At 35.9% G+C, this 14,540-nt stretch overlaps 1 protein-coding gene across 2 annotated transcripts in view; it reads left to right on the top strand.

Annotated features, from left to right (window-relative positions):
* Nucleotides 1-12,557, top strand: part of TECRL (trans-2,3-enoyl-CoA reductase like) — a 69,623-nt gene extending 57,066 nt beyond the window's left edge. Inside the window, exon 14 of one of the 2 annotated variants that reach the window (XR_015696405.1) lies at nt 12,265-12,557. The gene's annotated coding sequence lies outside the window, so the exon portion shown is untranslated. Of the gene's footprint in view, nt 1-3,689; nt 4,030-12,264 lie in introns of those variants that run through there. The other variant, XR_015696404.1, reaches the window with a different exon arrangement.
* Nucleotides 12,558-14,540: the final 1,983 nt, after the last annotated feature.

Here is a 14,540-nt window from a genome sequence, read left to right as displayed (position 1 = left end):
TTAGAGAAAAAATGAAAAAAAGCAGAATATGGTTTCAACTAAACATAATGTTACACCACTGGGTGTCACTATATGAACACAAATGACTATAGTACATATTAGAAATAGTCTTCCAACATTTAATGGTGGTGATTAATTTCTTGGAAATGTTTTCTCCTTGAAATGTTGAATTGTGGTTCAATTAAAATATTTGTCTTTAACATAATAACTCTCTATACAAACACAATCTGGAACCAAAGTAAACTGAAAGGCTGCCTTATTTTAAGTGTGTAATATTATCTGAATTGTATTTTGTTTGAGGAACAGTTTTGAAATAAATAAAGGAGGAACAGTAGCAATTGATCACATCCCAAATATCTACTCAGTTGCACTTATCCTTCTTCACAGAACTATTTTCCCCAGCTACCCTATGGTAACAATTTTTTTAAAAAAATATTTAAAGTAATAACCATAGATGTTTGCTATTTATATTATCTGGATGAAAATGAAAGTGAAACAATACTGCAAAAGTTAGTCAGCTGTTTGATTATGATGATAATGATAAGATGTCAACAGGCAATAATATCAAACCCAAAAAAATAAGTGGAGAAGAATTCGTCCATTTGGAAGAAAAATTGAAAAATTATGGCAGATCCAGAAGCAATATTTAAAGGAAGAGATATCACAGTGACAACAAAGATACACATTGGTAAGGTCCTGGTTTGCCCAGCTGTAACAGATGGCTATGAAAACTGAATTCTGAGAAAGGTTGAAAAAAATAGAACTGATATTTCTGAAGAGTAATTTTGGAGAAAATTGCTGAGAATGCATGGAGATGCAAAGAGAAATCATTCAGTATTAGGAAGAGTCCTGGAATTTTCAGATGTTAATAATGGTCCAAAGAGAGACTTAGACTTGTGATTTAGACTGAAAACTGCAAATTTAGGTATAATTTATAATAAATACGGCCTGTCTGTTCCAACTTTGAAAGCTGATTAATTTGTAAACAATTAAATTTTCATTGGAATCACGTGATAAATGAACACTGTGGAATAAACTAATAATCTAAATTTGAAAGTAACAGGGAAAAAGTTTTAGTCAAAGACCTGGCAAGGAATTTAAACCATGTGGCTTATCAAAGATTGATAATGATTTTTTAAAGAAATTCTGACAATCACCCAACAGCAGCATCTGCTTGGCAACAATATTTACAATTTAAACAATATTGTCCAGATGCTTTAGGAGTACCTCACATTCTACAATATACAAGATATAACAATAGCAATAACATTTAGACTTTTCAAATATCGATAACTCACAATGTATAAACTATTTATATTTGAAAAGCTCTAGGCATCTTCATAAAATGTGAAAATCATTTTATTTGAAAACATTACATTCCAATATCATCTCTAGTGCTTCATGAGGTGATAGCCAAAGTGGCACTTTATTAGCACTTTGACTTATTTGGTACTTCCATCATGTATGTGCGATCAATTGCCTAATATCATGAATTGTAAATCTGGCTAATTTTCAGTTTCAAGTTGCAATTTATGTTAATGTAGCGCTGAGAAAAAATACAATAATTGAAGTATAAATTTGATGCTGAATTATATGTTTGAAATATGGATCCTCAGAGATCTGTAAATACCCTGTGTATAAATGATTGCAAATGGAATGTGAAAATTGAAAATTGAATAAAATATTTTACAGATTAAAAAAAAAAAAAGAAATATGGATTTTGATGTTTTATGAAGAATCCTAGCGCTTTTCAAAAGAATTATTTTACATAGAATAGAATAGAATAGAATAGAATAGAATAGAATAGAATAGAATTCTTTATTGGCTAAGTGTGATTGGACACAAGGCATTTGTCTTTGGTGCATATGCTCTCAGTGTACATAAAAAGACATGAAAAGATACATTCGTCAAGAATCATAAGGTATAACACTTAATTAATTGTCATAGGGTACAAATAAACAATCAGGAAACAATATTAATATAAAACATAAGGATACCAGCAATAAAGTTACAATCCTGCAGTCATAAGTAGGAGGAGATGGGTGATAGGAACGATGAGAGGGCTAGTAGTAATAGTAATGCAGCCTTAGTGAATGGTTTGACAGTATTGAGGGAATTATTTGTTTAGCAGAGTGATGGCGTTCGGGGAAAAAACTGTTCTTGTGTCTAGTTGTCTTGGTGTGCAGTGCTCTATAGCGTCGTTTTGAGGTAGAAGTTGAAACAATTTATGTCCAAGTTGTGAGGGTTCTGTAAATATTTTCACGGCCCTTGTGTAGTATACAAGTCCTCAATGGAAGGCAGGTTGGCAGTAATTGTTTTTTCTGCAGTTCTGATTATAGAAATAAGTTTATACTCCTGATATTAAGGTATGGCTTAAGGATCAGAGTATATGGCTTAAGGTATAGCTTATGGTTCAAAATATATCTTGAATATAATTTCATATTCTAAAAATGAGAAGATGGAGGAAATTTCATTTTATTTAAATACAATGACAATAAAGATTACACTTATACTTATACATTTTATTTTGTCTAAATTTAATCAGTTATAAGGAGTGATGCTAAAATGTTTTAAGGAGTAAAATTAATTTTATATTGATATCTTAGGAATGTTTTCTTTTTTATATAATTCTTCCCTCCCCATGTTTAGTTTATATTAATCATTGTAATTTATATAGTATGTTACTGTATTATAAATTATCTATCATTTTTCCTTGTTTGTAACATATCAGTATGTCAATATGTGTATCTCTTTCTTTCCCTCTTCTCCTGAGACTAAGATATTAATATTTCCCATTTATTGAGTGATTAATAAGATAGAGGGAATGGCTAGACCATGATATGTGGCCCAACCGAAAACTCAAGTGATGTTACAGTCAGATATTCCTGCATGACTATGTCTCAGATACAATCCATTGAAAGAAACACCAAATGTTACATAAATGGGAAAGTTTGTATAAGCCAAAGAGTAATGGAAAAGTTGCATTTTTTGTTTAATGTAGGACTGAGGATGCTATTAATATTCTTCCTATTTAAAAATAGCTTTATAAATGTTTCTTACAACAGTATACTTATTTCATATATAAATTATTTTTTAAAAAAAATCTGTGTGTTGATTTCTCAAAATTATATTTCTGTCTTTGTCTATGGAGATTCTCAATCATCTAGTTCATGGTTGTCCAAAAGTGTTTTTTTCAAGAGACAACTGGACTTTTGGTTTTTCTTTGAAGACATTTTACTTCTCATCCAAGAAGCTTCTTTAGCTCTGAAGAAGAACTGAGGAGGCTTCTTGCATGAGAAGCAAAACACCTTCAAAGAAAAAACAGAAAGTCCAGTTGCCTCTTGAAAAACCATCTTTGGGACATTTCTGTCTTTGCTTCTGAAAGACCAGAAATTTGAATTTGTATCTGATATGCTACCTGCTGTATATCTTGTGTCTATTATATTTCCTCAGATGCATTTGTGTGTATACTTTATGAGAGCAGTTGCAAAATGATTTTTAAAATTCAGAGAATCAGAAAAACAGGGTATATGACTCAGAAAGATTACTGGCTCTACTAGAACAGCCACAATTTTATTGTAAAATGTCCATGCAAATATGCAAATCTCATATTATATTTTATTGTTTAAAAAAAACAGATTGGAGATTTACAATTAGAATGTTATTAATGATTTTTTTTCTTTTTTTAGTTCTCTCACCCCTCCTAATGATCTGAAGCAATGTATTATTAGAAGTTTATTTTAAAAACTGACTATTAAATGTCAATATGTAGGATGAAAGAAAATAAAAAGGAATTGAAGTAACTTTAATAAATCAGGTAATGACTGAAAATGAAACAATGAGATTTCTTTACAGATATTTTTAAAAGATCAGGATATTTTCAGTAATAAACTAGAGGCAAAAGTCCTTTTCATGTATTACAAAATAATAAAACACTTGGATTAAATCAGTGCAAATAATCTGGGGATTAGGGTTTTGTTCCAATTAGTAAATTGATTGCAAGTATATTGATTAAAATCATAATTTCACCTGTTTAATTATTATAAAAGAACCAATCTTGAATTTATTCCAAATTTTACTTTCTGTTATGTCATTTATCATAATAAAGAGTGACCTCATTTACTGGGTAGGCCATGCTTTAAAGCAGTGGCTTTAGCCACTGCTACTGCAACTTTCAGATATCTCTCGCTTCAAAGTTGCTAGTGTGAGGGGGGGAAATAGTGGGGTGAGAACAATGTCCTCAACAGGTCTGGACTGGACAATAGATTCTGTAGCTAAAAATGCCATGCATTGTAATTCCAGCAGAGTGTGTGATTAGCCCAATAGACTATATAGTTTCTTAATAAGAAATCATATTATATGCCTAGAATATACACAAATGTATTGACAGTATTCTTGAAAATTTACAAATAATTGTAACATATCCACTTTTTTTACAATTGCTGTGTGCTGTCTGCCAAAGGCAGGGTCTTGATTTGCCATGGCATTTCCTCTGTTCAGTCTTCCTCCCATGTACAGTATCCTGCTACTTCAGGCATTCTGTCAGCAGCTTATCTTTAGATGCTATTTTGATGTACTTTTGGATGCTCTGGGTTTTGTCCAGGGCAGTGACATAAATCATTGCAAACTATTTAAAGCAAAAGCACTGGCATAAAGTCTCAGTGCACAACTAGGTACTTTACCCAACTTCCTTGCAACGGATCAAGTCCAACTTAGGTAATTAAGATGGTATTCTAGGCCATTCACTGCATTAAAAATTGTAGCTTGACTCTAGAGGATCACATACAAATCATGGATACCTAAATGGCTAAATCTTGTCTATTTTTTTTCTTGGTCCCAGCCCCCTTCTCTTTTGAGGATTTTCTAATAGAATACTATGAAGCACATCCAGAGAAACAATTAGAATTAGTATTGGTAGATGCGCAAAAAGCTTTTGATAATTAAAATTGGCAGTTTATTATTACACAATTAGCTCTTATGAAATTTGGAGAAAAAATTATTAGAATGATTAAGGCAATATATTCAAACCAGACAGCTAAAGTGAATGGAGATCTAACAGAGAAAGTCAATATAAATAAAGAGGCCAGACAAGGATGCCCACTATCTCTTCCTCTAAATATCCTCTCATTGGAGGTTTTACTAACACAGATTAGGGAAAAAGAGAAAATAACAGGATTAAAAATTAAAAAGGAAGAATACAAAACACAGGCATTCGCTGATGATAGTTTTTTATACCCCCTTGAAACAGGGAAAATATTAATTCAGGAAGTAGAGGAATTCAGTAAAGTTGCAGGCTTAAAAATAAATAAAAGTAAAATGAAGATAATTACTAAAAATCTTACACAAAGGCAAAATGAGGAATTAGAGAGAGTATTGAAAATGCAAATGGTTAAAAAGGTAAAATATCTTGGAATCTGGCTAACGGCTAAATATTCTACTATAAAAGAAGACAATTATTCTGAATTACTACAACAAATACGAAAGGACTTGGAAAATTGGGCTAAATTACAATTATCGCTGATTGGAGGAATTGCGACCATAAAAATGAATATCCTACCAAAAATTTTATTTTTATTCCAAACTGTACCAGTAAAATTAGGAAAAAACTTTTTTGTGGAACTAAATAAAGTAATTTTAAATTTTATTTTTCTGGGGAAAAAAGCTAGGATAAAATTAAAATTATTACAGGACTCTAGAATCAAAGGAGGATTTGTACTCCCAGATTGGACGCTTTACTATCAGGCAGCAGTGGTAACATGGCTGAAAGAATGGATAGTATTCCAAAATAAAAGAATATTGATGATAGAGGGCCATGATTTACATCTGGGCTGGCATGCTTTTATCTGGAAGGGAAAGAGTAAAGCCCATAAATATTTTCACAGACATCAGGTAAGAGCCTTATTAGAAATATGGATGTCAAATAAAAAGCACTTTAAATATGGATGTCAAATAAAAAGCACTTTAAAAAAGGAGTAGTCCAGAAATACATGTAATCGGTGCACAGGATAAACTTGTAGAGTGGTTATCCTATTCATTGCTGCTTCTATTCTTCAAGCAACAGCCATAAGTCCAAGAGCACCCCCAGTATCATCAGGAAATTTCTCCTTAATTCTCGATTAGGTCTCTCTTTCGTCTTATCCTGTCCGCAGGTAAAAACACAATTTTAAAGAGAATGGTTGTATATCAGCTAAAATGGTGTTTATGACAGTATTTTTCTATAACATGAAAAGAAGATATAAATTAAATGTTATAATATAGATTAATATTTCCACAGAATTTTTTCATTAAAAGAAATACCTTTATTAAAGATTAAATTTGATTCAACTCAGTATATATGAGGTGCGGTTCATTATTTGAAAAATAATAACTGCATTTCTAGCTACAGAAAATGGTACTGACTAATCTGACTTTGAGGAATGTATTAATTGCATTAATTATGGATAATATGAGATATACTGAGTTTCTCCCAGACAAAATCATTCCAAAAATCTACCGCATCTTTGTTACTTTAGATCAGTGGTTCTAAAGTAAGTGGTCAGGACCGCTTTGGGGGTCGAGTGACCCTTTCATAGGGGTCGCCTAATACCATTGGAAAACACATATTTTTGAAAAAATACAGAAAACATAAAATAATTTTATGGTTGGGTGTCACCACAACATGAGGATCTGTATTAAAGGGTTGCAGCATTAGGAAGGTTGAGATCCACTGCTTTAGATGGAAAGACTACTGGGCAGTATGATGAGGAGTTTCCCAAAAGATTCCAAAACCTCTGTCAAGAATCCAACATATGATCCATCTCTGGAGACTAGGAATTACTTTGCTATCTGATCTGTTAGTTAAACTAAACAACCATGACCCACTGGGATATTGTTTCAAAGATATTTTCTTATCTATTACTCCTGGACCTCCAAGGTCCTCCATTGTTTATGCTGCAACTTCCCTGAACCCTAGCACAATCTGCCTGATCCACACTTGCCTTTCACATACTTCTGCATATCTCCTCAACTCACAATGTCTCTTACATACATTCTCTCTGCACCCCTGCTCACTGGCATGGTACCACTTATGCTCCCTCCCCAAACTACATAATACCTCTTCCATACACATGCACTTCTCTGACACACAATATGCCTCTTCTTCACTCACACACATACTCCCTAGTCTGCATAGCATCTCAAGCATCATCATTGGCCAATATGGCATCTCTTGGGGATCTTTCCCAATGTGCATCTCAGCATACTCTCCCCAATCTGCACTGCCTCTCTCATGCCTCCTTTATGCTCCATCACGCCCTTTGCAAATTCTATACATCACTTGAAATCCCTCTCTGACACAAACTTTGCATCTTGTATACTCCCTCAAACCTTCTCTGAAATATGTGCACTTCTTATGCCTCCTCCTTGACCCATGCAGTGCATCTCATGCACCTACACCCAGCCATCCTGATCTGCATGGGTCCTCTAAAATCATCCCTCACACTCTTGTGCACCCTTCCCCACCTGTACTGTACTTCTTCCACACCTCTGTGCACCACTTCACTCCCTCCTTCACCCAGGAACAGTCACTTATCCGCCTATTGGCCTGGGACTTCCAACTTCATTTTGACTTCCTCATTAATTTTCTTTGTGGGAAGCTGGAAAAAATATTGGAAATGACAATCTTCTGACCACAGCAAAACACAGTTTTGCAATAGTGCAGATGAACTCAGGCAGGCACAACTTTGCCTAATTTCAATCTTCCAGGAGTCATAGGTCCTGGATTTTGACTTCATTCTATAAATAGCACATTTAGCACATTTAAGATACATTGACTCAAAAATTGTTTTCCTCAATTGAAGTTTCAAGCAAACAAATCTGTGAGTTTTAGTAGTATATACAGTACATAAGTTGTCTTGCCAGTATGACTGATCTTCCTGCATGTCTTCTTCCTGCATTAAGAAACTTTTTTCTTAATCAGTGCATGCAAAGCAGTGGTGGGTTTCAAAAATTTTTAGAACTTATTCTGTAGATGTGGTCCGCTTTGTGGAAGTGGCTTGCCAGCCATGTGACTGGGTGGGCGTGGCCAACATAAAATGTGGTGAAACTCATTTAACAATGCTCTTGCTTAGCAACCAAAATGTTGGCTCAGAAACTCTGGCATTTGAAGCACGCAAGTCTTAAAGCTTTCAAGTTACAAGACCTTTGCACCCCTAACCCTTTAGGAAAAAAAAAACCAGGGGTGTTCAAACTTGACAGCTTTAAAACTTGTGGACTTCAACTCTCAGAATTCCTCCTCTCGCTCTTCATCTTGATGATGTGCGGACGGGTTGGGGGGGAGCTGGAACTGGTTCTAAATGGCACTGTAGATTTGTGGAACCTCTTCTATAGAAGAGGTTAGAACTGTCAGGAACCCACCCCTGATGCAAAGGAAACTAAACATAATGGAAATGAAGAAAAGTTAAGGTTAGGGTTTTCTTCTGTGAACAGAAACAGCAGTGTCAGCAGCTTTCCAGTTCAAGTCTTCAAGTCTCAACCCTTTTCTTTATGCCACAATGTTATATGAAAGCAGGTGAAGTGGTGGTGTGGTTTGGCTACTATCTGTTCCTCTTCTTGCACAGCTAAATAGGCATCCTTTTAAAGGGCAGAGAGGAATTTTTTTGCTAATTTCCAAGCAAATATGCAGTGCCTGACCAAATGCTTAGGGTTCTTTGAGATGGAAACTCTGACACTCTTTTTTAAGTAAGCAGGGCATTTCTCACTGGAAAGCTAGAGGGGCAGGATGGGAGAGTGGATCAGATACCATCAGGTCACAGCTATTGCCATGTTAATTCCTTTGGTAAATTCAAGGGGTGGGCAGCCCCAACATAGAATCTAATCTTTGTGAGCCTTTTCTTTAGTTTGCCAATTCAAGAACCCACTGTGGTTAATGTTCTAATAATTGTGAATTTTTAATCCCACCTACTTCTCCACAGGGCATCTGCTACTTTATTGGTTAGTCATTTTTAAAAAAGGAAGAATCAGAAGATGCTTAAGGTTATTTTCCTCACTTTGCATTACCTTCTTCTTAACTTGGTTCTTTGAAAAGATATAAAAACCAACTTTGGAAGTTAAGGAGTAGCTTCCTCAAGGTAATTGAATTAAGTCCACTGTTGATGTATTTTATATTCTCAACAGAATATTGAATTGCTTATAATATATATTCATTAAAACTGTTTCCCAAACCTAATTGATATATTCTCTGGATATTGCAATGTAAAGTAAGCACGCTCAACTAAATGCCACAATAAACAAAGTTTCTATATTGAAGTAATGTAATGTTCAATTCAAATTGGTTAATTAGCAAATTAATGAATATTTAAATGTTTTTGATTTAATAACATGAGCAGAGAAAGTGTCTCAAATGGTAGAAGATGAACAGTACTCAGCTAACAGAACTGTCATGGATAGGACATAATTATGGAAGATGTGGCCTAATTAGTGTGTGATTTTTAAAAGCATGACTCCAGGTTGATTATTTTGGTATAATTAAGAACTGAATTTTACAGACTAGTGAGCCCTTCTATTTTTGACAACACCTGAGTTTTCCTTTCCTTGCTTGTCTCTGTGCTAATTAAAATTGCAGCAGACTGAACATAAATTATTCCCAAACTCTCTTTGCACATACTGAAGAGCTGTCTTTCTTCATAACTCCATTGGATGTTCTTGCAGATATCCAACACACAATATGCTGATAATCCATGAGAGAAGTATTACACATTTCAATTAAAGAATGCACATTGACAATCTGTCCTTCTGTGTGCATGAAATATTAGAAATATTTTATCCCCTCACCCCCTGGGTAGTGCATGCTTTTAATCCCATGAAGTATTATTTACAGTTAACTTAAAATGGTTTTGCTTTCCTTGAGCCATTTCAATGAAGAATAAAGTACTAGGTTAAGTAGGGACAATCAATTCTCAGTTAAGTATGTCAGCTATCATTTCTAATTCTGCCATAGCTGAGATGGCTCAGCAAGATTGAAAGACTTCCATTTTGTCTGATATATTCCTAGCATGTCCACAATGACATGGTTGGGAGCTGTGGGACATATTTAAATAATAATAATAAAGCAAGAACCAATTCAAAAGACTCACTCAATTTTTATTTTACTGATGACTTGAGCCCATGAATAACATCAAGTTACACTTCAATACTTAATGCTCACTTCAATATTTAATGCTTTCTACTACCTAACAGAACAACAGAATAACAGTTGTAGAGGACCTTGGAAGTCTTGGGGGGGGGGGGAAATCCAAGTGTCTTGAACAATATATATAAGCAATGGTGGGATCCTACTGGTTTAACAACCAGTTCAGTGATCGCATGTTTCGCGTCTCCTGAAACCCGGTGCACAGTTTTACCAAGACTGCACATGAGTGTGCAGTTTTACCAAAACTGCGTGTGCGTGCACAGTTTTACAAAAATGTACCTTTCACATTACTTTTTGGGGAGTAACACAGCTGAGGCACAGCAATCCGCTCTGCATTGCTATATAGGTATGTAAAGTGCAAGGGCGGGCAGGCGGACCAACCTGATCAATGGAGTGAACCGGTTCGCTCTCAGCTGATCATCAGAGCTTCCAGTTTGCCTGAACCAGCCTGAATTGGCTGAATCTAACCCCTATATATAAGCGTTCCAAAAAACAAGGCCTGAAAGATTAGTTTTAAAGCTTAAAGATTTAAGATTTATCTTTTATGCTCTAATCGCTTGCTTTCTTAGCTGCCAGGTTTTCCATATTTTTTTTTAAAAATTGTCAGACATATTTCCTTGGCAGTTATAAAAGGTGGCTCATGAACATGAATGACCATAACATAAATATCCATGTTTGCAGCTTATGGCAACACTATATGTTAGATATCAGAAGGGTTGCTCTTCTGAAGAGAGATCGGATCTTGAATTAACAAGAAATTTTCTAACAATGGGAATAATTAATCAACAGAATAACTTGCCTTTAGAAGTTGTGGGTGCTCCATCATTGGAGGAAGAGTGACAGAGAAGAGATTGGACACCCATTTGTCCAGAATGATATAGGGGCTCTTGCTCAAGCAGAAGGTTAGGCTAAAGGCCGCCCAAGTTCCCTTTAAACTCTGTTATCCTAAGTTTTAAGTTCTTGTTAGGAACCAAATCAAATAAAGCCACACTAAATGGCTCTTATTAGGACCTTATCCTAATCGCAGCAACTGGTATGTATGAAGTATCACACTCAACAGTGGCTCTCCACGGATGAGACTTATTGTGTTTTAAATAAGAAATCATTTATTAATTGCCCCATCACACAAACTATCTGAAAATGTTGCAACATTTCTTTAACCTGCATTAAGAATGTGTACGAAGTCTTCTTTATTTAACAGGCTGTATGCCAGTCTACTAGGTGGTCCAAACCAGAAAAACAATTGTGCAGGAAGTCTAGAAGGCTTCCAAATATTGTATCCCTAGACTTAAATAATGTTTCAGTACTCTTTGTCTAATGGTTCTTGCAAAATTACCTCCCTTACTCTCTACAGCATGTCATTCATTAAAATTTGAGAATCAGAGATGTGTTGGCCAGCAACTATTATTTACCAATTTAAAGACCCCAGGAAGCAGAATTATTTTAATCTTTCAAAAGTCCATAGCCTATTATTCAGAATATAGTTTAATTCAAAAGAATATTCAGTAGAAATAGTTTAGTCTAACAAATCTATTTCTCAGATTTCCAACCACATAGCAATTCTTTTAATACCTAACGGTCAACATATCTTGGAAATCAGAAAATTAAGACTATATTTAAGCAATTAAAAACTAATTTGGAATTAGGAGCAAGATCAGCAGTATCCTTTTGGTATTTGGTCTATCTTTGAGAAATGTTTTGCTTGGACCAAGAAGACAGACAAGCCATCTGCTTTATAGGGCCAGGTGGATATTTGTTTTCTTCTGTCTCCTGCTGAGTTTGGTAGCTCCAGTTCTCCCCTCTGAGCATCCTCAGTGATAATGTTATATCCAGAGAAAAGATAATTAGCTTCAACTCCAACATACCGTCTGGGATTCTGTTGCTATCACTCCTTGAGAAACTCCTATAATTTTACAGAAAACAGATGCTATGAATGAACTGTTCATGGGATAGTTTATTCGAAAAATTATTTTTATTCTTGTTATCTGATCTAGATAATAGATATTTCTGCAAGGGATAAACATACATGTTGAAAATATGAAAAAGTCAGGGAAAACATATGGAGTAAGTGAAGAGTTACCCAATCTCTTTCACAGGGCAACCTTAAAAAGAAGGTCACTGCTAAGACTGTAATATCCAGATAAAGCCAGAAAATATGGGAAATATATTTTTTGGCACATTGGATTGGCAAGGAAGAAAAACAACTCTACTTGACTGTGTCCTGTTTCCTCAAGCAAGAATAAAACAAATACATTTTTGAAAATGACAACTGGCATCCTACAGATTTGATGTTGTCTATCTGTTAGTACCTCTGGATGACATTAATTGCAAAATATTCACATAGCTTCATTGGATATGGAAAGTGCCCACTGTTGCTAGTTTTTAAAGTTATCTTTTCTTACAAACGAAAGGAAACATTTTTTTAATTTACTTTAAAGAAAATCCTGTCCCTGGGAATTAATTTGCATTTTTAATACTTAGTCTACTGAATGTATGCCAAACTACACTTTATTAGACAAATTAATTTTATTCTGATTGCTCAGTTGTGGTATTTATTAGACTAAATTTAATGAAGATGTTGCTCTTTAGGGTCTTCAGATATTTTTTTGTAAAATTTTATGAAAGAAGAATAGAATAAATTAGTCTAGGAATTTATTCACCACAAATTATCATTTATTAAAATTATCTCTCAATTATTATAACTGGCCACAGTCATCTTTCTGTTCTTCAGTTGCCAGAGTAATAAGTGGGGGAAGGAGGTTGGAATGCATTACTAGACACAACAAGGAGCAGGGTCATCGAGCCACTGAGTGCCTGGCACCAACACCCTAGCTGAAAGCATCCTCAACCACATTGTCTAAGCTGAAAAAGCTGCTGCAGAAGGGTTGGGAGAAGTCAAGCTTGGCATGCCAGGCCATCAAGGTCTCTCCCCCCCCTTTAGAGTGAGGGAGAGGGAACTCCAGCCCAGAGGGATCAGCAGCCTGTCCCCAATTACAGTGATGATGAAGATGAAAACGACCTGATGGTAAGTGAAGCAATCCACCCCTTTGCCAACTCTTCAAAAATCATGGTGCCAAAATCAGCAATCCAAGGAGAGGTGGATGTCGTAATAGACTCGGATTGCATTAGGTGCCTAATCAGCCTACCAATGGTGCTGAAGCTATAGATCAGAGCAAGGAGACTAACCCAAGCCATGAGGTTCAACCAAGTCAATGGATCACTGATAGGAGGATCCCTGCAATGCACTTCACTGAGCCAGTGCAGCTAGTAATTGGGTAATCATCCGATTTGTAATCATCCTGAAGATGAAAGAGGCAGGGAACCTGGGACTGTTCTGGCTAGATGAAGTGGAGCCCAATGATCTGGTAGAAAAGGGAAGAGAGAAAGATGAGGCTAGGAAGAAGCCTTCTCCCTCCTTGAGGCAGTCAGAAGGGAGGAGCTATCCAACACCAGGCAGACACCTAATGAAACAAGCTCCTTAAAGTCACTTCAGAGCAACCACCAGGAGCCCAGCTAACCCCCAAAGAATACCAAGACCTAGCGGGGGTGTTCAGTGAGACAGAATGTGATGTACTACCCTTACCACCCCATTGACTGTGCCATTAAGATCCTACTAGGCACAAAGCTCCCTGAACCAAAAATGTACTCCATGACCCCAAAGGAAATAAAGAAGCTAAGGGAATACATTTGCAAAAATCTAGCCAGCAAAACCAACTGGGTGGATGCTCCCATGCTATTTAAGGAGAAAAAAGGAGGAAAAAGATGAGATAATGAGACAGTATGTGGACTTTAGTTGGATACATGGCATGGAAAACATGTACCCCTCCCCCTAATGAAAGACATGCTGGCCCATCTAGTGAAAGGGAAGATTTTCACCAAGCTAGACCTGAGGAAGGCATACTACAGAGGGAGGATCAAAGAAGGGGATGAGTGGAAGACTGCTTTTAACTGCCCTGTGGTCTTCATTCAACTCATAAACAAAATGCTGCATGAGAACCTGTATAAGGGGGTCCTAGTGTATTTAGATGGCATTCTCATCATCACCAAAAAGATGGAGGAGCACATCAAACTGGTCCACCAGATACTAAAGAAACTCCTGGTTGCAAACCTATATGCCAAGCTACCCAAATGCAAGTTCTATAAGAGCTGTCTTGACTACCTAGGCCAATGATGGCAAATCTTTTTCGCTTTGGGCGCCAAAAGTACAAGCATGAGTGCTATCGTGCATGCTCGCATGCCCACTATCGTGCGTGCTCAAGTGCCCACCCCATAACTTAATTCTCCATATACACCATGCCCTTGCACATGCATATGTGACCTCGGGAGGGTTGAAGTCAGGACAGGCCTTTCAAGGTAAGCCAGATCACTCCTT

Source organism: Thamnophis sirtalis, unplaced genomic scaffold (assembly GCF_051295495.1).
Source record: "Thamnophis sirtalis isolate CommonGarterSnake01/CBP01778 unplaced genomic scaffold, rThaSir2_p1.2 scaffold_4, whole genome shotgun sequence".
NCBI lineage: Eukaryota > Metazoa > Chordata > Lepidosauria > Squamata > Natricidae > Thamnophis > Thamnophis sirtalis.
Note: the sequence above shows the minus strand (reverse complement) of the source record. Positions and strands in the feature narration are given on the sequence as shown.